The sequence below is a fragment of the Stegostoma tigrinum genome, chromosome 17 (assembly GCF_030684315.1).
Source record: "Stegostoma tigrinum isolate sSteTig4 chromosome 17, sSteTig4.hap1, whole genome shotgun sequence".
NCBI classification, from domain to species: domain Eukaryota; kingdom Metazoa; phylum Chordata; class Chondrichthyes; order Orectolobiformes; family Stegostomatidae; genus Stegostoma; species Stegostoma tigrinum.
Genome location: NC_081370.1, coordinates 16617850 through 16645605, shown reverse-complemented (window position 1 = coordinate 16645605; position 27756 = coordinate 16617850).

Below are 27756 nucleotides of genomic sequence, written 5' to 3'. Positions count from 1 at the left end.
GCGAGAGAGAGAGAGCGCGAGAGAGAGCGAGAGCATGTGAGAGAGAGAGCGAGCGCGAGAGCGAGAGAGAGAGAGCGCACGAGCGAGAGAGAGAGAGGCGCGCGAGAGAGAGAGAGAGAGAGCGCGCGAGAGAGAGAGTGCGAGAGAAAGCGAGAGCACGCGAGAGAGAGCGAGAGCACGCGAGAGAGAGAGCGCGAGAGAGAGAGCGAGAGAGAGCGAGAGAGAGAGAGCGAGAGAGAGAGCGCGCGAGAGAGAGAGAGAGAACGCCAGAGAGAGAGCGAGCGCGAGAGCGAGAGAGAGAGCGCACGAGCGAGAGAGAGAGCGCGAGTGAGAGAGAGATAGCGCGAGTGAGAGAGAGAGAGTGCGAGAGAGAGCGCGAGACAGAGACAGTGCGCAAGACCAGAGAGAGCGCGAGAGAGAGCGAGAGAGAGCACGCGAGTGAGAGAGAGAGCGCGAGAGAAAGAGCGCGCAGGTGAGAGAGAGAGAGAGAGCGAGAGCACGAGAGAGCGAGTGCGAGAGAGAGAGCGCGAGAGAGAGACGCGCAGGCGATAGAGAGCGCGAGAGAGAGAGAGCGAGCGCGCTTGAGGGAGAGAGAGCGCGAGAGAGAGAGAGAGCGCGAGAGAGAGAGAGCGCGAGAGAGAGAGAGCGCGCTTGAGGGAGAGAGAGTGCGAGAGAGAGAGAGCGCGAGAGAGAGAGGAGGCGCGAGAGAGAGAGAGCGCGAGAGAGAGAGCGCGAGCGCACGAGAGAGAGAGAGCGCGAGAGAGAGAGAGAGAACGCGAGAGAGAGAGAGAGAACGCCAGAGAGAGAGCGAGCGCGAGAGCGAGAGAGAGAGCGCGAGTGAGAGAGAGATAGCGCGAGTGAGAGAGAGAGAGTGCGAGAGAGAGCGCGAGAGAGAGCGCGAGACAGAGACAGTGCGCGAGACAGAGAGAGCGCGAGAGAGAGCGAGAGAGAGCGCGCGAGTGAGAGAGAGAGCGTGAGAGAAAGAGCGCGCAGGTGAGAGAGAGAGAGCGCGAGAGAGAGAGAGAGAGAGAGAGAGCGCGAGAGAGAGAGAGCGCAGGCGATAGAGAGCGCGAGAGAGAGAGAGCGAGCGCGCGCCAGGGAGAGAGAGCGCGAGGGAGAGAGAGCGCGAGAGAGAGAGAGCGCGAGAGAGAGTGAGCGCGAGAGAGAGAGTGAGCGCGATGAGAGAGAGTGAGCGCGAGAGAGAGAGAGAGTGAGCGCGAGAGAGAGAGAGTGAGCGCTGAGAGAGCGCGAGGGAGAGCACTGGCCCGCGCTAGGGAGAGCGAGAGACAGCGCGCGCGCGAGCGAGAGAGCGGGAGAGAGCGGGAGAGAGCGAGAGCGGGAGAGAGCGGAGAAGAGCGCGAGCGAGAGAGCGGGAGAGAGCGCGAGCGAGAGATCGGGAGAGAGCGCGAGCGAGAGATCGGGAGAGAGCGCGAGCGAGAGAGCGGGAGAGAGAGCGCATGCGCGAGCGAAGAGAGCGGGAGACAGAGCGCGCGCGAGAGAGAGAGCGGGAGAGAGAGCGCGCGCGAGAGAGAGAGCGGGAGAGAGAGCCGCGCGCGAGAGAGAGAGCGGGAGAGAGAACGCGCGTGAGAGAGAGAGAGAGAGAGAGAGCGGGAGAGAGAACGCGCGCGAGAGAGAGAGAGAGAGAGAGAGAGCGGGAGAGCGAGCGCTCGCGAGAGAGAGAGCGGGAGAGAGAGCGCGGGAGAGAGAGCGAGAGAGAGAGAGAGAGAGTGGGAGAGAGAGAGAGCGGGAGAGCGCGCGAGAGAGAGCTGTGCGCGAGAGAGAGCGAGCGCGAGAGAGAGAGAGCGCGAGAGAGAGAGAGAGCGCGAGAGAGAGAGAGAGAGCGCAGGCGCGAGAGAGAGCGCAGGCGATAGAGAGCGCGAGAGAGAGAGAGCGAGGCGCGCGCGAGAGAGAGAGAGCGCGAGGGAGAGAGAGCGCGAGGGAGAGAGAGGCGCGAGAGAGAGAGAGCGCGAGAGAGAGAGAGAGCGCGAGAGAGAGAGAGAGAGCGAGAGAGAGTGAGCGCGAGAGAGAGAGTGAGCGCGAGAGAGAGAGTGAGTGCGAGAGAGAGAGTGAGAGCGAGAGAGAGCACTGGCCTGCGCTAGGGAGAGCGAGAGACAGCGCGCGCCGCGCGAGCGAGCGAGGAGAGCGGGAGAGAGCGCGAGAGAGAGCGCGAGCGAGAGAGCGGGAGAGAGCGCGAGCGAGAGAGCGGAGAGAGGCGCGAGCGAGAGTGCGGGAGAGAGCGCGAGTGAGAGAGCGGGAGAGAGAGCGCATGCCGCGAGCGAGAGAGCGGGAGACAGAGCGCGCGCGAGAGAGAGAGCGGGAGAGAGAGCGCGCTCGAGAGAGAGAGCGGGAGAGAGAGCGAGCGGGGAGAGAGAGCGCGCGCGAGAGAGAGAGCGGGAGAGAGAACGTGCGTGAGAGAGAGAGAGAGAGAGAGAGAGCGGGAGAGAGAACGCGCGCGAGAGAGAGAGAGAGAGCGGGGAGAGCGTGCGCGCGCTGAGAGAGAGAGAGAGAGCGGGAGAGAGCGCGCGGGAGAGAGAGCGAGAGAGAGAGAGAGAGAGTGGGAGAGAGAGAGCGGGAGAGCGCGCGAGAGAGTGAGCGAGAGAGAGCGTGCGCGCGAGAGAGGGAGAGCGCGCGAGAGAGAGAGACCGAGAGTGAGAGCGCGCTCGAGAGAGGGAGAGTGCGCGCGAGCGAGAGAGCGAGAAGAGAGAGCGCGCGCGAGCGATTGTGCGAGAGAGAGAGCGCGCGCGGGAGAGCACGCGCGAGCGAGCGAGAGAGAGAGCGTGGGAGAGTGCTAGAGAGCGGGAGAGTGCGGGAGAGAGCGCGCGTGCGAGAGAGAGAGAGAGAACGAGAGAGAGAGAGAGCACGAGAGAGAGAGAGAGCACGAGAGAGACAGAGCGAGAGAGACAGAGCGAGAGCGCGAGAGAGACAGAGCGAGAGCGCGCGAGCGAGAGAGAGCGCGAGAGAGAGAGCGCGAGAGAGAGAGCGCGAGAGAGACAGAGCGAGAGAGAGAGAGCGAGAGAGAGAGAGCGAGAGAGAGAGAGCGAGAGAGAGAGCACGAGAGAGAGAGTGCGCGAGAGAGAGAGCGAGCGACGAGAGAGAGAGTGAGCAAGAGCGCGAGAGACGCGTGAAGCGAGAGAGCGAGAGAGAGCGCGCGAGCGAGAGAGCGAGAGCGCGAGCGAGAGAGCGAGAGCGCGCGCGAGAGAGCGAGAGCGCGCGAGAGAGAGCGAGAGCGCGCGAGAGAGAGCGAGAGCGCGCGAGAGAGAGCGAGCGCGAGAGAGAGAGCGAGAGAGAGCGAGAGAGAGAGAGCGAGAGAGAGAGCGCGCGAGAGAGAGAGAGAGAACGCCAGAGAGAGAGCGAGCGCGAGAGCGAGAGAGAGAGCGCACGAGCGAGAGAGAGAGCGCGAGTGAGAGAGAGATAGCGCGAGTGAGAGAGAGAGAGTGCGAGAGAGAGCGCGAGACAGAGACAGTGCGCAAGACAGAGAGAGCGCGAGAGAGAGCGAGAGAGAGCACGCGAGTGAGAGAGAGAGCGCGAGAGAAAGAGCGCGCAGGTGAGAGAGAGAGAGAGAGCGAGAGCACGAGAGAGCGAGTGCGAGAGAGAGAGCGCGAGAGAGAGAGCGCGCAGGCGATAGAGAGCGCGAGAGAGAGCGAGCGCGCTTGAGGGAGAGAGAGCGCGAGAGGAGAGAGAGCGCGAGAGAGAGAGAGCGCGCTTGAGGGAGAGAGAGTGCGAGAGAGAGAGAGCGCGAGAGAGAGAGAGCGCGAGAGAGAGAGAGCGCGAGAGAGAGAGAGCGCGAGAGAGAGCGCGAGCGCACGAGAGAGAGAGCGCGCGAGAGAGAGAGAGCGCGAGAGAGAGAGAGAGAACGCGAGAGAGAGAGAGAGAACGCCAGAGAGAGAGCGAGAGCGCGAGAGCGAGAGAGAGAGCGCGAGTGAGAGAGAGATAGCGCGAGTGAGAGAGAGAGAGTGCGAGAGAGAGCGCGAGAGAGAGCGCGAGACAGAGACAGTGCGCGAGACAGAGAGAGCTCGAGAGAGAGCGAGAGAGAGCGCGCGAGTGAGAGAGAGAGCGTGAGAGAAAGAGCGCGCAGGTGAGAGAGAGAGTGCGCGAGAGAGAGAGAGAGAGAGAGAGCGCGAGAGAGAGAGAGCGCAGGCGATAGAGAGCGCGAGAGAGAGAGAGCGAGCGCGCGCCAGGGGAGAGAGAGCGCGAGGGAGAGAGAGCGCGAGAGAGAGAGAGCGCGGAGAGAGAGAGAGCGCGAGAGAGAGTGAGCGCGAGAGAGAGAAGTGAGCGCGAGAGAGGAGAGTGAGCGCGAGAGAGAGAGAGAGTGAGCGCGAGAGAGAGAGAGTGAGCGCGAGAGAGCGCGAGGGAGAGCACTGGCCCGCGCTAGGGAGAGCGAGAGACAGCGCGCGCGCGAGCGAGAGAGCGGGAGAGAGCGGGAGAGAGCGAGAGCGCGGGAGAGAGCGGGAGAGAGCGCGAGCGAGAGAGCGGGAGAGAGCGCGAGCGAGAGATCGGGAGAGAGCGCGAGCGAGAGATCGGGAGAGAGCGCGAGCGAGAGAGCGGGAGAGAGAGCGCATGCGCGAGCGAGAGAGCGGGAGAGACAGAGCGTCCGCGCGAGAGAGAGAGCGGAGAGAGAGCGCGCGCGAGAGAGAGAGCGGGAGAGAGAGCGCGCGCGAGAGAGAGAGCGGGAGAGAGAACGCGCGTGAGAGAGAGAGAGAGAGAGAGCGGGAGAGAGAACGCGCGCGAGAGAGAGAGAGAGAGAGAGAGAGCGGGAGAGCGAGCGCTCGCGAGAGAGAGAGCGGGAGAGAGAGCGCGGGAGAGAGAGCGAGAGAGAGAGAGAGAGAGTGGGAGAGAGAGAGAGCGGGAGAGCGCGCGAGAGAGAGCGTGCGCGAGAGAGAGCGAGCGCGAGAGAGAGAGAGCGCGAGAGAGAGAGAGAGCGCGAGAGAGAGAGAGAGAGCGCAGGCGCGAGAGAGAGCGCAGGCGATAGAGAGCGCGAGAGAGAGAGAGAGAGAGCGAGCGCGGCGCGAGAGAGAGAGAGCGCGAGGGAGAGAGAGCGCGAGGGAGAGAGAGCGCGAGAGAGAGAGAGCGCGAGAGAGAGAGAGAGCGCGAGAGAGAGAGAGAGCGAGAGAGAGTGAGCGCGAGAGAGAGAGTGAGCGCGAGAGAGAGAGAGCGAGAGAGAGAGCACGAGAGAGAGAGTGCGAGAGAGAGAGAGCGAGCGACGGAGAGAGAGAGTGAGCAAGAGCGCGAGAGACGCGTGAGCGAGAGAGCGAGAGAGAGGCGCGCGAGCGAGAGAGCGAGAGCGCGCGAGAGAGAGCGAGAGCGCGCGAGAGAGAGCGAGAGCGCGCGAGAGAGAGCGAGCGCGAGAGAGAGAGAGCGAGCGAGCGCGAGCGCGAGAGAGAGAGAGCGAGCGCAAGAGCGAGAGAGAGAGAGCGAGTGCAAGAGCGAGAGAGAGAGAGCGCGAAAGAGAGAGAGAGCGCGAGAGAGAGAGTGGGAGAGTGCGCACGAGTGAGAGAGAGAGCGCGCGAGCGAGAGCGTGAAAGAGCGCGCGAGCGAGAGAGAGGAGAGCGCGAGAGAGAGAGTGCGAGAGAGAGAGCGCGAGAGAGAGAGAGCGGAGAGAGAGAGAGAGAGCGTGAGAGAGACAGAGCGTGAGAGAGAGAGAGCGTGAGAGAGAGAGAGCGAGAGAGAGAGAGAGCAGAGAGAGAGAGAGAGAGAGAGAGGAGAGAGTGGAGAGCGAGAGAGAGAGCGCGCGAGAGAGAGAGCACGCGAGAGCGCGCGAGAGGGAGAGAGAGCGCAAGTGCGAGGAGAGAGCGTGAGCGCGAGAGAGAGAGAGAGAGAGAGAGACCGCGCGCGTGCGGGATAACGAGAGAGAGCGTGCGTGAGCGAGGGAGAGAGACCGAGAGAGAGAGCGTGAGAGATAGAGAGAGAGAGCGTGAGAGATAGAGAGAGGCGAGTGAAAGAGAGAGAGAAAGCGAGCGCGAGAGAGAGAGTGAGTGCGAGAGAGAGAGTGAGAGCGAGAGAGAGCACTGGCCTGCGCTAGGGAGAGCGAGAGACAGCGCGCTGCGCGCGCGCGAGCGAGCGAGAGAGCGGGAGGAGAGCGCGAGAGAGAGCGCGAGCGAGAGAGCGGGAGAGAGCGCGAGCGAGAGAGCGGGAGAGAGCGCGAGCGAGGAGAGCGGGAGAGAGCGCGAGCGAGAGTGCGGGAGAGAGCGCGAGCGAGAGTGCGGGAGAGAGCGCGAGTGAGAGAGCGGGAGAGAGAGCGCATGCGCGAGCGAGAGAGCGGGAGACAGAGCGCGGCCGAGAGAGAGAGCGGGAGAGAGAGCGCGCTCGAGAGAGAGAGCGGGGAGAGAGAGCGAGCGGGAGAGAGAGCGCGCGCGAGAGAGAGAGCGGGAGAGAGAACGTGCGTGAGAGAGAGAGAGAGAGAGAGAGAGCGGGAGAGAGAACGCGCGCGAGAGAGAGAGAGAGAGCGGGAGAGCGTGCGCGCGCGAGAGAGAGAGAGAGAGCGGGAGAGAGCGCGCGGGAGAGAGAGCGAGAGAGAGAGAGAGAGAGTGGGAGAGAGAGAGAGCGGGAGAGCGCGCGAGAGAGTGAGCGAGAGAGAGCTTGCGCGCGAGAGAGGGAGAGCGCGCGAGAGAGAGAGACCGAGAGTGAGAGCGCGCTCGAGAGAGGGAGAGTGCGCGCGAGCGAGAGAGCGAGAGAGAGAGCGCGCGCGAGCGATTGTGCGAGAGAGAGAGCGCGCGCGGGAGAGCACGCGCGAGCGAGCGAGAGAGAGAGCGTGGGAGAGTGCTAGAGAGCGGGAGAGTGCGGGAGAGAGCGCGCGTGCGAGAGAGAGAGAGAGAACGAGAGAGAGAGAGAGCACGAGAGAGAGAGAGAGCACGAGAGAGACAGAGCGAGAGAGACAGAGCGAGAGCGCGAGAGAGACAGAGCGAGAGCGCGCGAGCGAGAGAGAGCGCGAGAGAGAGAGCGCGAGAGAGAGAGCGCGAGAGAGAGAGCGCGAGAGAGACAGAGCGAGAGAGAGAGAGCGAGAGAGAGAGAGCGAGAGAGAGAGAGCGAGAGAGAGAGCACGAGAGAGAGAGTGCGAGAGAGAGAGAGCGAGCGACGGAGAGAGAGAGTGAGCAAGAGCGCGAGAGACGCGTGAGCGAGAGAGCGAGAGAGAGCGCGCGAGCGAGAGAGCGAGAGCGCGCGAGAGAGAGCGAGAGCGCGCGAGAGAGAGCGAGAGCGCGCGAGAGAGAGCGAGCGCGAGAGAGAGAGAGCGAGCGCGAGCGCGAGAGAGAGAGAGCGAGCGCAAGAGCGAGAGAGAGAGAGCGAGTGCAAGAGCGAGAGAGAGAGAGCGCGAAAGAGAGAGAGAGCGCGAGAGAGAGAGTGGGAGAGTGCGCACGAGTGAGAGAGAGAGCGCGCGAGCGAGAGCGTGAAAGAGCGCGCGAGCGAGAGAGAGAGAGCGCGAGAGAGAGAGTGCGAGAGAGAGAGAGCGAGAGAGAGAGAGAGAGCGTGAGAGAGACAGAGCGTGAGAGAGACAGAGCGTGAGAGAGACAGAGCGTGAGAGAGAGAGAGCGTGAGAGAGAGAGAGCGAGAGAGAGAGAGAGCGAGAGAGAGAGAGAGAGAGAGAGAGAGTGGGAGAGCGAGAGAGAGAGCGCGCGAGAGAGAGAGCACGCGAGAGCGCGCGAGAGGGAGAGAGAGCGCAAGTGCGAGAGAGAGCGTGAGCGCGAGAGAGAGAGAGAGAGAGAGAGACCGCGCGCGTGCGGGATAACGAGAGAGAGCGTGCGTGAGCGAGGGAGAGAGACCGAGAGAGAGAGCGTGAGAGATAGAGAGAGAGAGCGTGAGAGATAGAGAGAGCGAGTGAAAGAGAGAGAGAAAGCGAGCGCGAGAGAGAGAGAGGAAGCGCGAGAGAGAGAGAGGGAGCGCGAGAGAGATCGAGAGCACGTGAGAGAGAGCGAGAGCATGCGAGAGAGAGAGAGCGAGCGAGAGAGCGAGTGCGAGAGCGAGAGAAAGAGAGCGAGAGAGAGCGCGAGAGATAGAGAGAGCGAGTGAAAGAGAGAGAGAAAGCGAGCGCGAGAGAGAGAGCGCGAGAGAGAGAGAGGAAGCGCGAGAGAGAGAGAGGGAGCGCGAGAGAGATCGAGAGCACGTGAGAGAGAGCGAGCGAGAGCATGCGAGAGAGAGAGAGCGAGCGAGAGCGAGCGAGAGAGCGAGTGCGCGAGCGAGAGAGAGACCGAGCGCAAGAGAGAGAGAGCGAGCGAGCGCAAGAGAGAGAGAGCGAGCGCAAGAGCGCGAGAGAGAGAGCGAGCGCGAGAGAGAGCGAGAGCGCGCGAGAGGGAGAGAGAGCGCAAGCGCGAGAGCGCGCGAGAGCGCGCGCGAGATAGAGAGCGCGCGCGAGATAGAGAGCGCGCGCGAGATAGAGAGCGCGCGCGGGAGAACGAGAGAGAGCGTGCGCGCGCGCGAGGGAGAGAGAGCGTGAGAGGGACAGAGAGCGCGAGAGAGAGAGTGAGAGAGAGCGCGAGCGAAAGAGAGAGAGCGCGAAAGAGAGAGAGAGCGCGAGAGAGAGAGAGAGCGAGTGAGAGAGAGAGAGCGAGAGAGAGTGAGCGCGAGAGAGAGAGTGAGCGCGAGAGAGAGCGCGCGAGGGAGAGCGAGAGAGAGCACTGGCCTGCGCTAGGGAGAGCGAGAGACAGCGAGCGAGAGAGCGGGAGAGAGCGCGAGCGAGAGAGCGGGAGAGAGCGCGAGCGAGAGTGCGGGAGAGAGCGCGAGTGAGAGAGCGGGAGAGAGAGCGCATGCGCGAGCGAGAGAGCGGGAGACAGAGCGCGCGCGAGAGAGAGAGCGGGAGAGAGAGCGCGCTCGAGAGAGAGAGCAGGAGAGAGAGCGAGCGGGAGAGAGAGCGCGCGCGAGAGAGAGAGCGGGAGAGAGAACGTGCGTGAGAGAGAGAGAGAGAGAGAGAGAGAGAGAGAGAGAGAGAGAGCGGGAGAGAGAACGCGCGCGAGAGAGAGAGAGAGAGAGCGGGAGAGCGAGCGCGCGCGAGAGAGAGAGAGAGAGCGGGAGAGAGCGCGCGGGAGAGAGAGCGAGAGAGAGAGAGAGAGTGGGAGAGAGAGAGAGCGGGAGAGCGCGCGAGAGAGTGAGCGAGAGAGAGCGTGCGCGCGAGAGAGGGAGAGCGCGCGAGAGAGAGAGACCGAGAGTGAGAGCGCGCTCGAGAGAGGGAGATTGCGCGCGAGCGAGAGAGCGAGAGAGAGAGCGCGCGCGAGCGATTGTGCGAGAGAGAGAGCGCGCGCGGGAGAGCACGCGCGAGCGAGCGAGAGAGAGAGCGTGGGAGAGTGCTAGAGAGCGGGAGAGAGCGCGCGTGCGAGAGAGAGAGAGAGAGCGCGAGAGAGAGAGAACGAGAGAGAGAGAGAGAGCACGAGAGAGAGAGAGAGCACGAGAGAGAGAGAGAGCACGAGAGAGACAGAGCGAGAGAGACAGAGCGAGAGCGCGAGAGAGACAGAGCGAGAGCGCGCGAGCGAGAGAGAGCGCGAGAGAGAGAGCGCGAGAGAGAGAGCGCGAGAGAGAGAGCGCGAGAGAGAGAGCGCGAGAGAGACAGAGCGAGAGAGAGAGAGCGAGAGAGAGAGAGCGAGAGAGAGAGAGAGCGAGAGAGAGAGCGCGAGAGAGAGAGAGCGAGCGACGGAGAGAGAGAGTGAGCAAGAGCGCGAGAGACGCGTGAGCGAGAGAGCGAGAGAGAGCGCGCGAGCGAGAGAGCGAGAGCGCGCGAGAGAGAGCGAGAGCGCGCGAGAGAGAGCGAGAGCGCGCGAGAGAGAGCGAGCGCGAGCGCGAGAGAGAGAGAGCGAGCGCGAGCGCGAGAGAGAGAGAGCGAGCGCAAGAGCGAGAGAGAGAGAGCGAGTGCAAGAGCGAGAGAGAGAGAGCGCGAAAGAGAGAGAGAGCGCGAGAGAGAGAGAGAGAGAGAGAGAGAGAGAGTGGGAGAGTGCGCACGAGTGAGAGAGAGAGCGCGCGAGCGAGAGCGTGAAAGAGCGCGCGAGCGAGAGAGAGAGAGCGCAAGAGAGAGAGCGCGAGAGAGAGAGCGCGAGAGAGAGAGCGCGAGAGAGAGAGCGCGAGAGAGAGAGAGAGAGCGTGAGAGAGACAGAGCGTGAGAGAGACAGAGAGTGAGAGAGAGAGAGCGAGAGCGAGAGAGAGCGAGAGAGAGAGAGAGAGAGGGAGAGGGAGAGCGAGAGAGAGAGCGCGCGAGAGAGAGAGCACGCGAGAGCGCGCGAGAGGGAGAGAGAGCGCAAGTGCGAGAGAGAGCGTGAGCGCGAGAGAGAGAGAGAGAGAGAGAGACCGCGCGCGTGCGGGATAACGAGAGAGAGCGTGCGTGAGCGAGGGAGAGAGACCGAGAGAGAGAGCGTGAGAGATAGAGAGAGAGAGCGTGAGAGATAGAGAGAGCGAGTGAAAGAGAGAGAGAAAGCGAGCGCGAGAGAGAGAGAGCGCGAGAGAGAGAGAGGAAGCGCGAGAGAGAGAGAGGGAGCGCGAGAGAGAGAGAGGGAGCGCGAGAGAGATCGAGAGCACGTGAGAGAGAGCGAGAGCATGCGAGAGAGAGAGAGCGAGCGAGAGAGCGAGTGCGAGAGCGAGAGTTAGAGAGCGAGAGAAAGAGAGCGAGAGAGAGCGCGAGAGATAGAGAGAGCGAGTGAAAGAGAGAGAGAAAGCGAGCGCGAGAGAGAGAGAGGAAGCGCGAGAGAGAGAGAGGGAGCGCGAGAGAGATCGAGAGCACGTGAGAGAGAGCGAGCGAGAGCATGCGAGAGAGAGAGAGCGAGCGAGAGAGCGAGTGCGCGAGCGAGAGAGAGAGCGAGCGCAAGAGAGAGAGAGAGAGCGAGCGCAAGAGAGAGAGAGCGAGCGCAAGAGCGCGAGAGAGAGAGCGAGCGCGAGAGAGAGCAAGAGCGCGCGAGAGGGAGAGAGAGCGCAAGCGCGAGAGCGCGCGCGAGATAGAGAGCGTGCGCGAGATAGAGAGCGCGCGCGGGAGAACGAGAGAGAGCGTGCGCGCGCGCGAGGGAGAGAGAGCGTGAGAGGGACAGAGAGCGCGAGAGAGAGCGAACGCGAGAGAGAGAGTGAGAGAGAGCGCGAGCGAAAGAGAGAGAGCGCGAGAGAGAGAGAGCGCGAGAGAGAGCGAGAGCACGCGAGAGAGAGAGAGCGCAAGCGCAAGGGAGAGTGCGAGCGTGAGAGAGAGAGAGCGAGCGTGAGAGAGAGAGCGAGCGCGAGAGAGAGAGAGCGAGCGCGTGTGAGAGAGAGCGAGCGCGTGTGAGAGAGAGCGAGCGCATGTGAGAGAGAGAAAGAGCGCGAGAGAGAGAGAGCAAGCACGAGAGAGAGAGCGCGAGAGAGAGCGAGAGCACGCGAGAGAGAGAGAGCGTGAGAGAGAGAGAGAGCGCGAGAGAGAGAGAGCGCGAGAGAGAGCGAGAGCGAGAGAAAGCGAGAGAGAGCACGCAAGTGAGAGAGAGCGTGCGAGCGAGAGCACGAGAGAGAGAGCACGAGAGAGAGAGAGTGAGAGCACGAGAGAGAGAGAGAGAGCGCGCGCGCGAGCGAGAGAGCGAGAGAGAGAGCGCGCGCGCGAGCGAGAGGGAGAGCGCGCGCGAGAGAGAGCGAGAGGGAGAGCGCGCGCGAGAGAAAGCGGGAGAGAGAGAGCGGGAGAGAGAGTGCGCGCGCGAGCGAGAGAGCGGGAGAGAGAGAGCGCGCGCGAGCGAGAGAGCGGGAGAGGGAGAGCGCGCGCGAGCGAGAGAGCGGGAGAGAGAGAGCGCGCGAGCGAGAGGGAGCGGGAGAGTGCACGCGCGAGCGAGACGGAGCGGGAGAGCGGCGCGCGAGCGAGACGGAGCGGGAGAGCGGCGCGCGAGCGAGACGGAGCGGGAGAGCGCGCGCGCGAGCGAGACGGAGCGGGAGAGCGCGCGCGCGAGCGAGACGGAGCGGGAGAGCGGGAGAGCGAGACGGAGCGGGAGAGCGAGACGGAGCGGGAGAGCGCGCGCGCGAGCGAGACGGAGCGGGAGAGCGCACGCGTGAGCGAGAGAGAGCGGGAGAGCACGCGCGCGAGAGAGAGAGAGCGCGCGCGAGCGAGAGAGAGAGAGAGCGCGCGAGCGAGAGAGAGAGAGAGCGCGCGAGCGAGAGAGAGAGAGAGCGCGCGAGACTGAGAGAGAGAGAGAGCGTGCGCGAGACTGAGAGAGCGGGAGAGAGAGCACGGGCAAGCGGGAGAGCGGGAGAGAGCGCGCGCGCGAGCGGGAGAGAGTGCGCGCGCGCGCGAGCGAGAGAGAGAGAGAGAGAGAGAGAGAGAGAGAGAGAGAGAGAGAGAGAGAGAGAGAGCGCGCGCGCGAGCGAGAGAGAGAGAGCGCGCGCGAGCGAGAGAGAGAGAGCGTGCGCGAGCGAGAGAGAGAGAGAGCGCGCGCGAGCGAGAGAGAGAGAGAGAGAGAGCGCACGAGACTGAGAGAGAGAGAGCGCGCGCGCGAGACTGAGAGAGCGGGAGAGAGAGCGCGGGCGAGCGAGAGAGCGGGAGACAGAGCGCGCGCGAGAGAGAGAGCGTGAGACAGAGCGCGCGCGAGAGAGAGAGCGTGAGACAGAGCGCGCGCGAGAGAACGCGCGCGAGAGAGAGAGCGGGAGAGAGAACGCGCGAGAGAGAGAGAGAGAGCGAGACGGAGCGGGACAGCGCGCGCGCGAGCGAGACGGAGCGGGAGAGCGAGACGGAGCGGGAGAGCGCGCGCGCGAGCGATTGTGTGTGAGAGAGAGCGCGCGCGAGCGGGAGAGCGAGAGAGAGAGCGCGCGCGCGAGCGAGAGAGCGATAGAGAGAGCGCGCGCGCGAGCGAGAGAGCGAGTGAGAGAGCGCGCGCGCGAGCGAGAGAGCGAGAGAGAGAGCGCGCGCGCGAGCGAGAGAGCGAGAGAGAGAGCGCGCGCGCGAGCGTGAGAGCGAGAGAGAGAGGCGCGCGCGCGAGCGAGAGAGCGAGAGAGAGAGCGCGCGCGCGCGAGCGAGAGAGCGAGAGAGAGAGCGCGCGCGAGCGAGAGAGAGCGCGCGCGCGAGCGAGAGAGAGAGAGAGCGCGCGCGCGAGCGAGAGAGAGAGAGAGCGCGCGCGCGAGCGAGAGAGAGAGAGAGAGCGCGCGAGCGAGAGAGAGAGAGAGCGCGCGCGCGAGCGAGAGAGCGAGAGAGAGCGCGAGCGAGAGAGCGAGAGGGAGAGCGCGCGCGAGCGAGAGAGCGAGAGGGAGAGCGCGCGCGAGCGAGAGAGCGAGAGGGAGAGCGCGCGCGAGCGAGAGAGCGAGAGGGAGAGCGCGCGCGAGCGAGAGAGCGAGAGGGAGAGCGCGCGCGAGAGAGAGCGAGAGAGCAAGAGGGAGAGCGCGCGCGAGAGAGAGCGAGAGAGCGAGAGGGAGAGCGCGCGCGAGAGAGAGCGAGAGAGCGAGAGGGAGAGCGCGCGCGAGACAGAGCGGGAGAGAGAGAGCGCGCGCGCGAGCGAGAGAGCAGGAGAGAGAGCGCGCGCGCGAGCGAGAGAGCGGGAGAGAGAGAGCGCGCGCGCGAGCGAGAGAGCGGGAGAGAGAGAGCGCGCGCGCGAGCGAGAGAGCGGGAGAGAGAGAGCGCGCGCGCGAGCGAGAGAGCGGGAGAGAGAGAGCGCGCGCGCGAGCGAGAGAGCGGGAGAGAGAGCGCGCGCGCGAGCGAGAGAGAGAGAGAGCGGGAGCGCGCGCGCACGAGGGAGAGAGCGGGAGAGCGCGTGCGAGAGAGAGGGACCGGGAGAGCGCGCGTGAGAGAGAGGGAGCGGGAGAGCGCGCGCGAGAGAGAGGGAGAGCGGGAGAGCGCGCACGAGAGATTCGGGAGAGAGAGCGCGCGCGAGTGAGAGAGCGCGAGAGAGAGAGCGAGAGAGAGAGCGAGAGAGAGAGAGAGGATTCACGTGGGTGGGAGTGAGTGAGGGTGTGTGTGAGGTGTGTGTGTGAGTGTGGTGTGTGAGAGAGAGAGAGAATGTGTGTGTGTATGACAGAGGATGTGTGTGTGTGTGTGTGTGTGTGTGAGAGAGTGTGCGTATTAGTGTGCATGCAAAAGAGAGGGAGGATGTGTATGTGTGCGTGTAAGAGAGAGAAAGGATATGTCTGTGTGTGTGTTTTTGTGTGTGTGAGAGAGAGAGAGAGGATGTGTGTTTGTTAGCGAGTGAGAGTGTGTGTGAGAGAGAGAGCACGAGAGGGTGTGCAGATACATGTGTCTATGTGAGAGAGAGAGAGGATGTGTGTGTGTTTGCGTGTATGAGAGAAACTGTATAGTGTGGTGGAGTCTCCTGTAGTATGACATGAACCCGAGATCCTGGTTGAGGTTGTCCTGGTGGATACTGAACTTGGCTATCAGCCTCTGCTCAGCGATTCAGCGCTGTTGTGTATCCCAAAATCCCCCTTCAAGGACGTTTACCCAAAGATTCCAGGCCAAATGTCCTTGACCAGTCTGATTCCAAACCCAAAGATTAACAGATACTAAACAAGGCCTCACACCTATCATGCATTGTCTGACCTAAAATGTTACCTCTTTGTTACACTGATAAAACCTTTAGTTCTCTCAGGACAGTGACTTCAAAAAAAAATTGGGGGATTTATATAAATCAACTAAAACCTTCTAACTGATTAAAGATTTAACAGCATCTTAGGTTTGTTTAGTAAATCCTCATCATTGGTGTGACCCTTTGACCTTTTACTTATAAAGTCAGTGCCCAATACTACCTCTCTGACGAACACTGAAGAAGGAATAAGACTCTGAAAGCTCCAACGCATCATCCTCTGACACTTCCACCATCTGTAATCTGACTCCACCAACAAAGACATTTTTCGCTCCCCACCGTTATCTGCTTTCCGGAGGGACCACTCTCTCCGTGACTGCCTTCTTCGCTCCACACTAGCCCAACACCGCTCCCCCCCCCGCCCCCCACCCCAGCCTCACCACACCCGGCACTTTTCCCTTCAACTACAGGAACCTGCCCCTACACCTTCCTCCTCATCCCCAGCCCAAGATGACTTTCCACATCAAGCAGATGTTCACCTGCACATCTGCTAATGTGGTACACTGCATCCGCTGTTCCTGTTGTGGCCTCTTCCACATTGGGGAAACCAAGCGGAGGCTTGGGGACTGCTTTGCAGAACACCTACACTTGGTTTGCACTAAACAACTGCAGCTCCCAGCCACAAAACCATTTCAACTTGCTCCCCGATTCCTCGGACGACATGTCCATCCTGGGCCTCCTGCCGTGCCATAATGATGACGCCCGAAGGTTGCAGGAACAGCAACTCATATTCTGCTTGGGAACCCTGCAGCCCAATGGTATCAATGTGGATTTCACAAGCTTCAAAATCTCCCCACCCGCTACCACATCCCAAAACCAGCCCAGCTTGTCCCTGCCTCCCTAACCTGTCCTTCCCTCCACTATCCCCTCCTCCTACCTCAAGCCCCACCCCCATCTCCTACCTACTAGCCTCATCCTGCCCCTTGACTTGTCCATTCTCCCTGGACTGACATATCTCCTCCCTACTTACACTCAACTTTACTGGCTCCATCCCTGCCTCTTTGACCTGTCTGTTGTTTCCTCTCCACCTATCTTCTCCTCTATCCATCTTCTAGCGAAAAGGATAAATAGGGTGGGCAGTAGGACATTAAACTTCTGAGTTGGGGGCAAGGGAAAGTGAAAGAGAAAGAGACAGGGAGTATGGAGTTAAATGGAAAGATAAGCAACAGGATAGCATGTGGGTTTAAACTCAAGGCCGACTAGGAATACAGCAAAAAGGAAGGATAGCTTAAGACATTTTAGAATTTCCAATCTCTCTAATAATGATAAGAAAGTTAGCATTAAGGCACTTTATCTAAATGCTCGTAGTATTCGCAACAAAGTAGATGAATTAACAACACAAATCCTCTTGAATGATTATAACGTGGTAGGCATCACAGAGACATGGTTGCACAGAGTTCAGGACTGGCAGTTAAACATCCAAGGATTCACAACATATCGAAAAGACAGGGAGGTGGGCAGAGGGGGCGGGATTGTCTTGTCAGTTAAGAATGAAATTAAATCTACGGCTCTGAATGACATAGGGTCGGAGGATGTGGAGTCTGTGTTGGTGGAGTTGAGGAACCACAAAGGCAAGAAAACTATAATGGGAGTTATGTACAGGCCTCCTAACAGTGATCAGGACCAGGGGCGCAAGATGCACCGGGAAATAGATGGGGCATGTCAGAAAGGCAAGGTCACGGTGATCATGGGGGACTTCAATATGCAGGTAGATTGGGTGAATAATGTTGCCGGTGGATCCAAAGAAAGGGAATTCATGGAGTGTTTGCAGGATGGCTTTTTGGAACAGCTTGTGATGGAGCCCACAAGGGAGCAGGCTATTCCGCACTCAGTGCTATGTAATGAGCCAGACTTTATAAAAGAACTTAAAGTAAGGGAACACTTAGGAGGCAGCGGCCATAATATGGTAGAGTTCAGTCTGCAGTTTGAAAGACAGAAGGCAAAATCGGATGTAATGGTGTTACAGTTAAATAAAGGTAATTATAGGGACATGAAGGAGGAATTGACGAAAATCGACTGGAAGCAGAGCCTAGCAGGGAAGACAGTAGAGCAACAATGGCAGGAGTTTCTGGGTGTAATTGAGGACACAGTACAGAGGTTCATCCCAAAGAAAAGAAAGATTATCCGGGGTGGGATTAGACAGCCATGGCTGGTAAAGGAAGTCAGGAAATATATCAAAGAAAAAGAGACAGCCGATAAAGTGGCCAAGAGCACTGGGAAATCAGAAGATTGGGAAGGCTACAAAAACAAACAGAGGATAACAAAGAGAGCAATAAGGAAGGAGAAGATCAAATATGAAGGTAGGCTTGCTAGTAATATTAGAAATGATAGTAAAAGCTTCTTTCAATACATAAGAAACAAACGAGAGGAAAAAGTAGATATTGGGCTGTTCCAAATTGATGCTGGAAGGCTAGTGATGGGAGATAAGGAAATAGCTAAAGGACTTAATAAGTACTTTGCGTCAGTCTTCACAGTGAAAGACATGAGTAGTATCCCAACAATTAAGGAGAGTCAGGGGGTAGAGTGGAGTATGGTAGGCATTACAAAAGAGAAAGTGCTAGAAAAGCTAAAGGGTCTAAAAATTGATAAGTCTCCTGGCCCTGATGGGCTACTTCCTAGAGTTCTGAGGGAGGTGGCTGAGGAAATAGCAGAGGCTTTGGTTGTGATACTTCAAAATTCACTGGAGTCAGGGAAAGTCCCAGATGATTGGAAAATTGCAGTTGTAACCCCCTTGTTTAAGAAAGGATCAAGGCAAAAGATGGAAAATTATAGACCGATTAGCCTAACCTCGCTAGTTGGTAAAATTCTAGAATCCATCGTCAAGGATGAGATTTCTAAATTCCTGGAAGTGCAGGTTGAGATTGGAACAAGTCAGCATGAATTTAGTAAGGGGAGGTTGTGCCTGACAGGCCTGTTAGAATTCTTTGAAGACGTAACAAGTATGTTAGACCAGGGAAACCCAGTAGACTTCCAAAAGGCCTTTGATACGGTGCCTCACGGGAGGCTGCTGAGCAAGGTGAGGGCCCATGGTGTCCGAGGTGAGCTACTGGCTTGGATTGACAGAAGGCAGAGAGTTGGGATAAAAGGCTCTTTTTTGGAATGGCAACCGGTGACAAGTGGTGTCCTGCGGGGTTCAGTGTTGGGGCCGCAGCTGTTCACTTTATATATTAATGATTTGGATGAAGGGACTGGGGGCATTCTGGCGAAGTTTGCCGATGATACAAAGATAGGTGGACAGGCAGGTGGGACTGAGGAGGTGGGAAAGCTGCAGAAAGATTTAGGTAGTTTAGGAGAGTGGTCCAGGAAATGGCTGATGAAATTCAATGTGAGTAAATGTGAGGTTTTGTACTTTGGAAAAAAGAATACAGGTATGGACTATTTTCTAAATGGTGAGAAAATTCGTAAAAGCAGAAGTACAAAGGAATCTGGGATTGTTGGTCCAGGATTCTCTAAAGGTTAACTTGCAGGTAGAGTCCGTGATTAAGAAAGCGAAAGTAATGTTGTCGTTTATCTCAAGAGGGTTGGAATATAAAAGCAGTGATGTGCTTCTGAGTCTTTATAAAGCTCTCGTTAGGCCCCATTTAGAATACTGTGTCCAATTTTGGGCCCCACACCTCAGGAAGGACATACTAGCCCTGGAACGTGCCCAGCGGAGACTCACATGGATGATCCCTGGAATGGCAGGTTTAACGTATGATGAACGGCTAAGGATCCTGGGATTGTACTCATTAGAGTTTAGAAGGTTGAGGGGAGATCTAATAGAAACTTACAAGATAATGTATGGCTTAGAAGAGGTGGACGCTAGGAAGTTGTTTCCGTTAGGTGGGGAGGCTAGGACCCGTGGGCACAGCCTTCAAATTAGAGGGGGTAAATTTAAAACTGAAATGAGACGACATTTCTTCAGCCAGAGAGTGGTGGGCTTGTGGAATTCATTGCCACGAATTTGGGATGTTAGATGCCTTCAAGGCAGAGATTGACAAATTCTTGATCTCAGAAGGGTTACGGGGAGAGTGCAGGGAAGTGGAGTTGAAATGCCCGTCAGACATGATTTAAATGGCGGAGTGGACTTGATGGGCCGAATGGTCTTACTTCCACTTCTATGTCTTATGGTTTTATGGTCTTATCTGCCTCCCCCTTTCTCCCTATTTATTTCAGAAACTCCCCTCCCTTCCCCCATTTCTGAAGAAGGGTCTAGGCCCGAAACGTCAGCTTTCCTGCTCCTCTGATGCTGCTTGGCCTGCTGTGTTCATCCAGCTCTACACCTTGTTTACTCATTCTCTAGCATCTGCAGCTCCTACTATCTCTGAGACTCTGAAAACTTGTGTTTTCAAATAAACCTTTGGACTATAACCTGATGTTGTGTGATTTCTGACCTGCACAAAACTGTGTGCCTGAAAGATGGCCCAAGATTCCATTCAATCGAGTATTGCCTGCCAGCTTGTTGCAAATTTATTGAGCAGCCACTTACAATGCAAAGCTTTCATGTAATCTTACAGATTTTTCATTGCATCTAAGCATTTAATGTGTGAACATTGCTCCACAATGTAATAAGATCATGGCTAATCTGTCATGTTTCAAATTCCACATTCCCATCTACCCCGACGACCTTTGGTTGCCTTGCCTAACAGGAATTTATCTACCTTTGCCTTAAAATATTCAATGACTCCACTTCCTCTGCCTTCTGATGCAGAGATTGAAAGTTGCATGACCTTCTAAGGGCGAGGGCGAGGGCGAGGGTGAGGGCGAGGGAGAATAAAATTCCCCTCAGCTCTGTGTTAAAACAGGGCCCCCTTCATCCTGAACTCACCAATGAGAGGAGACATCCTTTCCACATCAATCAAGTCACCCCTCACTCTGCTAAACTCCAGTGGAAACAAGTCCAGCTTGTCCAACCAATCCAATCCAGCCCAAAATTATCAAACACAACGCAACCCAGTTCAATATCTTGGGGTTCATTGACCTGTGACGCAGTATCCCATAACATGACAAGCCCAACTAAAGTTAGCACAACTCCACATATGCACAGTACAACTCAACCCAATGCCACTGACCCTCCCATCTCCAACGCACCACCTCCTCTTGGACACCAACTTAAGTCCTAAGTCCTCCCACCCTCCCTCAACCTCTTCATTTCTGATTGTCGTCGATCACCTCAACCTCTGCACCCCTCTCACCCTCTCCAACCTCTACCCCACAGAACACGCAGCCCTCCGCTCCAATCCCAATCTCGTCATCAAACCCGCAGACAAGGGAGGCGCAGTTGCAGTATGGTGCATTGACCTCCACATTACTGAGGCCAGATGCCAACTCTCCAATACCACCTCCTGCTGTCCCCTGGATCCTGACCCCACCCCCGAGCACCAAACCATTATCTCCCAAACTATCCACAACTTAATCACCTCAGGTGAACTCCCAACCACAGCCTCTAACTTCATCATTCCCCAGCTCCGCACCACCGGCTTCTAGCTCCTTCCCAAAATCCACAAACCCACCTGCCCTGGTTGACCCAATGTCTCTGCCTGCTCCTGCCCTGCCGAACTCATCTCCACCTATCTGGACTCCATTTTTTCCCCTTTGGTCTAGGAAGTCCCTTTCATACGTACATGACACCACCCACGCTTTCCACCTGCTCCTGAACTTCCAATTCCCTGATCCCCAACACCTCATTTTCACTCTGGACATCCAGTCCCTATACACCTGCATTCCCCAAGCCAATGGCCTAAAGGCCCTCCGCTTCTTCCTGTCCGGCAGACCTGACCAGTTCCCCTCCACTGACACCCTCATCCGCTTATCCCAACTCGTCCTCACCCTCAACAACTTCTCCTTTAATTCCTCCCACTTCCTACAGACAAAGGGGGTGGCCATGGGTACCCACATGGGTCCGAGCTATGCCCGCCTCTTTGTAGGCTATGTGGAACAATCCCTCTTCCAAAGCTACACTGGCCCTATTCCCCATCTCTTCTTCCATTGCATTGATTACTGTTTCGGTGCCACCTTGTGTTCCCACAAGGAGATCAAGCAGTTCATCCACTTCACTAACACCTTCCACCCCAAGCTTAAGTTTACCTGGACCATCTCTGACACCTCTCTCTCCTTCCTGGGCCTCTCTGTCTCTATCTCTGGCACCCAACTGGAAACTGATATCCATTTTAAGCCTACCGACTCCCACAACTACCTAGAATCTGACTCCTCTTACCCACCATCCTGTAAAAATGCCATCCCCTATTCTCAATTCTTTCACTTCTGCCACATCTGGTCCCAAAATGAGGCATTCCACTCCCGAACATCGCAGATATCCTCTTTTTTCAAGAACTGCAACTTCCCCTCCACAGTGATCAAAAATGCCCTTGACCGTGTCTCCTGTATTTCCTGCAACTCATCCCTCACACCCTCTATTTGCAATAATAACCAAAACAGAATCCCCCTCGTCCTCAAGTACCACCCCACCAACCTCCAAATCCAACGCATCATCCTCCGACATTTCCGCCATCTGCAATACGACCCCACCACCAAAGACATTTTTCCCTCCCCACCCTTATGGGCTTTCCGGAGGGATCACTCTCTCCATGACTCCCTTGTCTGCTCCACACTCCCCTCCAGCCCCACCACCCCTGGCAATTTTCCCTGCAACTGAAGCAAGTGCTACACCTGCCCCTATACCTCCCCCCTCACCCCGATCCCAGGCCCCAGGAAGAATTTTCACATCAAACAGATGTTCACCTGCACATATGTCAATATGATATGCTGTGTCCGCTGTTCCCTTTGTGGCCTCCTCTACATCGGGGAAACCAAACAGAGGCTTGGGGACTGCTTTGCGGAACACTTGTGTTCTGTTCGCAACAAACAACTTCATCTCCCAGTCGCGTACCGTTTCAATGCCCTCCCCCGTCACACTCCTCGGACGACATGTCCATCCTGGGCCTCCTGCATTGCCACAATGGTACCACCCGAAAGATGCAGGAACGGCATCTCATATTTCGCTTGGGAACCCTGCAGCCCAAGGGTATCAATGCGGACTTCACAAGATTCAAAATCTCCCCTCCCCCGACCACATGCCAAAACCAGCCCAGCTAGTCCCCACCTCCCTAGCCGTGCCTCCCACCTCAAACTCCAACCCCACCCCCTATCCTCTAACCTCACCATATGCGCCCCCCGACCTGTCCGTCCTCCCTGGACTGACCTGTACCCCCTGAACTCCCCACCTACATCTACCTTCACTGGCTCTAACCCTACCTCTTTGACCTGTCTGTCTCCTCTCACCCTATCTTCTACTTTACCATCTTCTATCCGCCTCCCCGTCTCCCTATTTATTTCAGAATCCCCTTCCCCCATTTCTGAAGAAGGGTCCCAACCTGAAACGTCAAGCTTTCCTGCTCCTCTGATGCTGCTTGGCCTGCTGTGTTCATCCAGCTTCACACCGTGTTATCTCAATCCAACGCTACATCATTTGTTACACCCCAGCACATTTGCAGTTTATCTCAATTACAACTTCTGACCTGACTTGGAAGATTGTAAAATTTTATTTCATAAAATCAATATTTAAGTTGATATCCCAAGGCAATATTGAAGGAATCCTGTACTGCTGAAGGTAAAATGCTTTGCTGAAATGCTGCTCTGAAATTGATTTCTTACTGAAGATAGTCTTTGAGTTTGTCATCCCTGCCTTTCTGATTGCATTTTATGTTCTTGAAAATTACATTGTGTTCACACATTTAAGGAAAAAAATTCAGGCTTTCTCCTTCAGAAATGCAAAGAATCGATGTGATAAAGGTCTGAAATTTCAGGTTGTGCATGTTGGATGTCTATACAATGTTTTGACTTGAGGAAGAACCCAATACTGGGGCTAAAAGTCAAAGATCTAAGTTAATTCAGTGCAGCAACAAAATAAGGAGAAATTTATTTACTGGCAGTGGTCAAAATATGGAACTCCCTGTCCAAACAAGATTCCATTCTGAGTTACACATATCTCTATGGAAAAGAGGTTAGTTGAGATAATGGATAGATTTTTAAATGAAAAAACTTTTAACTTCAACATCAAAGCCTTGATCTGAGGTCTATATGAACATTTTGACTTTTAATGAACTCAGACCAATTCTCCTCAGATTTACTGTCTGCAGTTCTCAACCCTCCTAACTCTAGCCTCTTAAGTACACATGGAATGCTTTGAAGTCTCATTATTTGAGGTGACCTGGCAATTTCTAAAGTTGTGCATTTTGATTATTGCACAAATTGGAATTTTATCTTTGCAAAACTAAAAATTACCTCTCAAATATTAAATATGAATCTAGTAAATTTCAGTAAATAACTGGGTGTTAAATTTTGTTATTTGAACAATAATAGTTTTCACAGGATTGTAACAATATTCTGTACGAAGCCCTTAGTCTTTATCCTCAAGCAACATGTTTAAGAAAATGAACTGCTGTCCTGATATAGGTGTTATGAATTGGCAGGTCCCTGTGAATGTCCATGCCTTATCCTCATCTGTCATTAACCTTAACCCATAGTTGAAAGTTCCATTTATAATCTAAATAAATCAATTTCTTTACCGTGATTTTTGTGTCCTAAACCTAACTCTTTCGATGCTTCAATGAACTTTCCTTGATCATAAGATCAGACATTGTTCATTAACAATTGCACTTCGCTATGTTCAGTAGCAATTGAAGCTCTTCATACTGTAGTAGCCCATGTCCATAGGCAACAGGATGTGGACATCCAGACTTGTGCTGATAAGCGGTGAGCAATAAGTGCCTGGCAGTGACCACCTTCAGGAAGAGAGAAACTAACCAACTTCTTGGATATTCAACTGCATTACTATGGCCGAATGTTCCGTTATCAACATCCAGGGGTTACCATTGACCAGAAATTGAGCAGTATTTGCCATTTAATTACAATGGCTACAACAGCAGGATATTGAGAATAACTGACCTCTTGACACTGAAAAGCCCATGCACTATCTACATGACACTTGCCTGAAGCTCATCGCTAGCCCAGACAAAGCAATCTACCTAACTCGCCATCTTAAATATTCAGTGTCTCCACCGTCAGCTGAGATTGGCAGCAGTGTGTGCCCTTTATAGGGTGCACCAGAGCAAATCAAGGCAGCATCTTCCAAATACTTGATCTCTATCATTTTAAAGGATAAGGGCAGCAGAGACACAAGAGGGGGAGAAGAGGCCTAGGATCATCATTACCTGCAAAGTTCCCCTTTAACCTGCATACTATCCTGACTTTGAACTGTAACAACAGTGTCTCTGGTTTAAATTTTGGAACTCCTTTCCAAACGCTACAGTCAATGGAACTGCACCAAAAGGTTTGCAGCAATTCAAAATATTTGCTCACCATCACTTTCTCTAGGGCAAATGAGATAAACAACAAACTTTGACCGTAATACTCAAATCCTTTAAAGATTAAAATAATTCAACATCAAAAATTAATTTTATAGATCAATCCAAATATATTTATACACAATACATTCAGACCAAGCAAAAGCTTAGGCTGAGGAGCAAGCAATTTGGAACAGAAAGTTAAATGCAAGTTTCTCACTGAAACATCACCTTTTAGACCATTCATCTGTCACTACAATGGAACAGTTACCTATTTTGTTTTAATTACAAATTGGCTTTGTTGTTTGTCATTGCTTGGATGACTGCAGCTCCAAAAACACTCAAGAAACTTGACACCATTCCAGACAAAACAGCCCTCTCATCACCCATCCACTACTTTAAGTATTTACTCCCTCCATCACTGATGCATATTTGTAACAGTGGGCACTATCCTCAAGATGCACTGTAGCACCTCACCAAGGTCCTAAGACAGCACCCTCATAGCCACTGCGTCATCTATCACTTAGAAAGGCAAGGGCAGCAGAGCCGTGGGGACACCACCCATCTGTAAGTTTCAGTCCAAGCTACACACTGCACTGACTTGGATATATATATATCCCTATCATCAGGGCAAAATCCTGTAACTCTTTAATAGCATTGTGGGTGTTCCTATAGTCTAGACTGTAGTGACTCAAAAAGATGGCTCACCAGCACCTTTTCTGAAGTGTAATTAGGGATGGGCAATAAATGCTGACATAAACAGCAATGCCCACTTCCCACGAGTGAGTGTATGAAAGAAGGTAAGTTCATCTTTCTGTTTCTCACTTGTGTTTACTAGAAGTTACATACACTAATACATTGTACCAAGTTCTTTACAGACAAGAACATGCACACATTGCACTTGTTTCAAGCTAACTGAATGCTCCTCATACCACAATGCTGTTGAAAACATCTCTTGGGAATGCCAGTTCTCTCAGCTTTCCCTAAACATGATTCAAACTGGTTTAATGCTACTGATAGATAGAGAATGTAATGAAATAGTCAGGAAGATCTTATAAGAGGTAATTTCCCCTTTTGTTTAAATACTGGGCCTAACAACAATGCCAGAAAACATAACTCACACTGCTTCACAACAAGATATTCAGCTCAAATTTCTCACACTTAAAAGTTCAACTATTTAAAAAGAAAATATTTTAAAATGTTTAAAACAATATTAACACAGGCCATATCTTATAGTGCCAATCTTGAGGAATTTAAACTGGTAATTTCTGGATTAACAGCAGTCAAAGTCCAGTTCTCATAATTGAGTACATCAGTATAACAAGCAAAAGCATTCATTACTTGGTAAACCATAGTGAGAGACAAGGATGTCAGTAGTACTGCTAAAAGTACTCTCACAATCTGAAATTATTATTATCAACTAATTGAAAATATCTCAAAGTTTGAAAGGTCAAATCTCAAGCTGTGCAAGTCCCCCAACCACCACACCCTGATCCCTCACAATACCAAGTTCTCTTGGAATCAAGTGCCCTCATTCAGAATCCCCAGTCCTTTTATTGTCAGACCCTCTAATTTATAAGGGCTGCCTCTCATTACTATCAATCAGCCAGCATTTGTTCAAAATGCTTCCTCCCCACACTTTCAGCCTGTCCTGACCTGACTTACAATTGGCCATCATTCAGTGATAGCCACACTTAGAATTCTGTCTTCTAATGTTTAGCTGCTGTCGGTTCAGAATGATGGCTGTCTTCCTCCTATCTCCTAATGTACTTCAGTCACAATCCAGGCGTTGTTGTTGAAATTCTTTATCGTACTGAGCTCTACATTTCATTAACCTTTCAGCATCCACCTTGTTTATCTGCATCATAAAAGACCTAGTCTATCAATTCATCTTTAATTAAACATCTCATATTTTCCATGACTTCAATTAAAGCTGAACATCGTTTGAAAATGCACAACCTTACAGCTGCTTATGCAAAACTCAGTCAATAGCCTGCACAGATAAAGAAATATCCAGGTTCTCTCCAGCAAACAGTCATTGTGTACCACAAAATAATGGGAAACCGAGCCTGATTTATGAAGTCAAAAGATAGATAAGAGCCCAAGCAAATGGCTTTCCTAAATTTAGTCTATTTCCTTAGACTGCACACACTAAAAGCATAACCTGTTAAATGATGTTCCACATATTGTACAGAGGAAGTTTTTAACTGAGATAGCAGAGTTATGTTGAGTTAGTTTTGGGTTTGATAAATTATATTGACTTACAAAGGCATTGTCTTGATCCTGTGGAGTTGAATTGTTCTGTGTTGTGTTTAGTTGTGCTAACAAGATTTATATTCTCTCAGGAATTTTCCTATCTCATACATTTCATGTAGCCAATTATTTTGAACACTCCTCAGTCACAATTCCAGATTTATTCAATTTGTACAATGGATTTTTACAACTCTTCAGAAAACAAGGCATCGGAGTAATGATAAAAACTTGAAATCCTATGGTGAAATCATTATTAGTATAGTTCTGGAATAATCCCATTTCCAAAATCACAAGTGACACATAAGAGGATGTTCCTGTATTGATCCTAAAATAAACAGATCATGGAAGATTAAAGTGATATTGAAATGAATGTGGATTGAGCTAGATTTCTACCTGATGTGGAAACATCTTGAAGTTATAAAATTGAAGAAGTATTGCAAGTGGGACAAAATAGAAAATAAAATATCCTGGAAATAAAATATTTCTGATATTAATCTGAAGGTAGGTGAATTTCATGGATCAACTCTGGAAGTCCACTCTGAGTCAGAATTTGACATTGAAACTAAATCAAATTAGTCAACTTCGACCCCCAGACTTTGCTTTTCAAAACTGTGCAGCATTCTTAGCTATTTTTAAAGGGACAACATAAAAATGGAAATTAGAAGTATTCATGATGGAGACATACATGGAGCAAGGGAGAGAACCACAACATATCACTGTAATTACTGCTGGGTGCACTCAGGAGGAGGAGGACATGTTTCATTCATGAATGTTGAAGACAAATCTTACAGGTTTCTGTTAGCAAGTGTGGTTTGAGTAGCTGAGACAGGAGCATTGGTCCCAGTTTTTAGATGCAGTGTTGGAACCCATTTAATGACCAAATCAGGTCAGGAAAAGTGAATATGTTTGCTGAATTAATCCTCTGGTTTGAGTCTTGCCTCCTTTCATTCTGTTTTTCCCAAGCAGTCTCCATCATATCATTGACTCAATTTCCAGCAACCCTTCAATTTCTACCTCCGTTTAATGACATTCTTCAAAGGTCATACGACTGATCCTTGGGGCAGGGGGATTTGAACCTAGAGGTCTTGTGCTGGAGTCAAGACACTATCACTGTGCCACAGGGGGTCTCCTAGCCTTTATTTGCTATGTATTTCTTCATCAATTAACCATCCACTTTAGTCACTTATCTAAATATAAATGTAAAGTAATGTACTTGTCTCACTGAATGCACTACATCTATGGGGGATGTCTGCTCAACAATTTCAAGCCTATCGTGATTGCCTAATTTGTGGGTTATAAATTTCAGACAGAAGGCTGAAGTGTGCTTATAATGTAAAAGAAATTTTGCAGCACAATGGCAGTGTCCATACATTTGATGCAGGTGCTCCAGTGTTGTGTGATGATATTTCTGACCGATTGATTAGAAAATATCTATATAATGTCTGATTTGTGGGATTATTTAGATCACTTCATTCTCCAAGAACAGTTTCAGTTAGGATAAGTTGCATTATTATGGTGGTCTGATACCACTAATTTATATCTCTGATATTTTTTCAGTTGAAGGAACATAGAATGAATGTTTTGAAATGGGGCATCAATCCAACAAGCAGAAAGGCACCTCTGGTGCTCACATAATACCTTCTGTTGCCATTGTAAATTCTATTTATCTGTTCCTTCTCCTAGAATCCAAGATTCCTCTTATCATT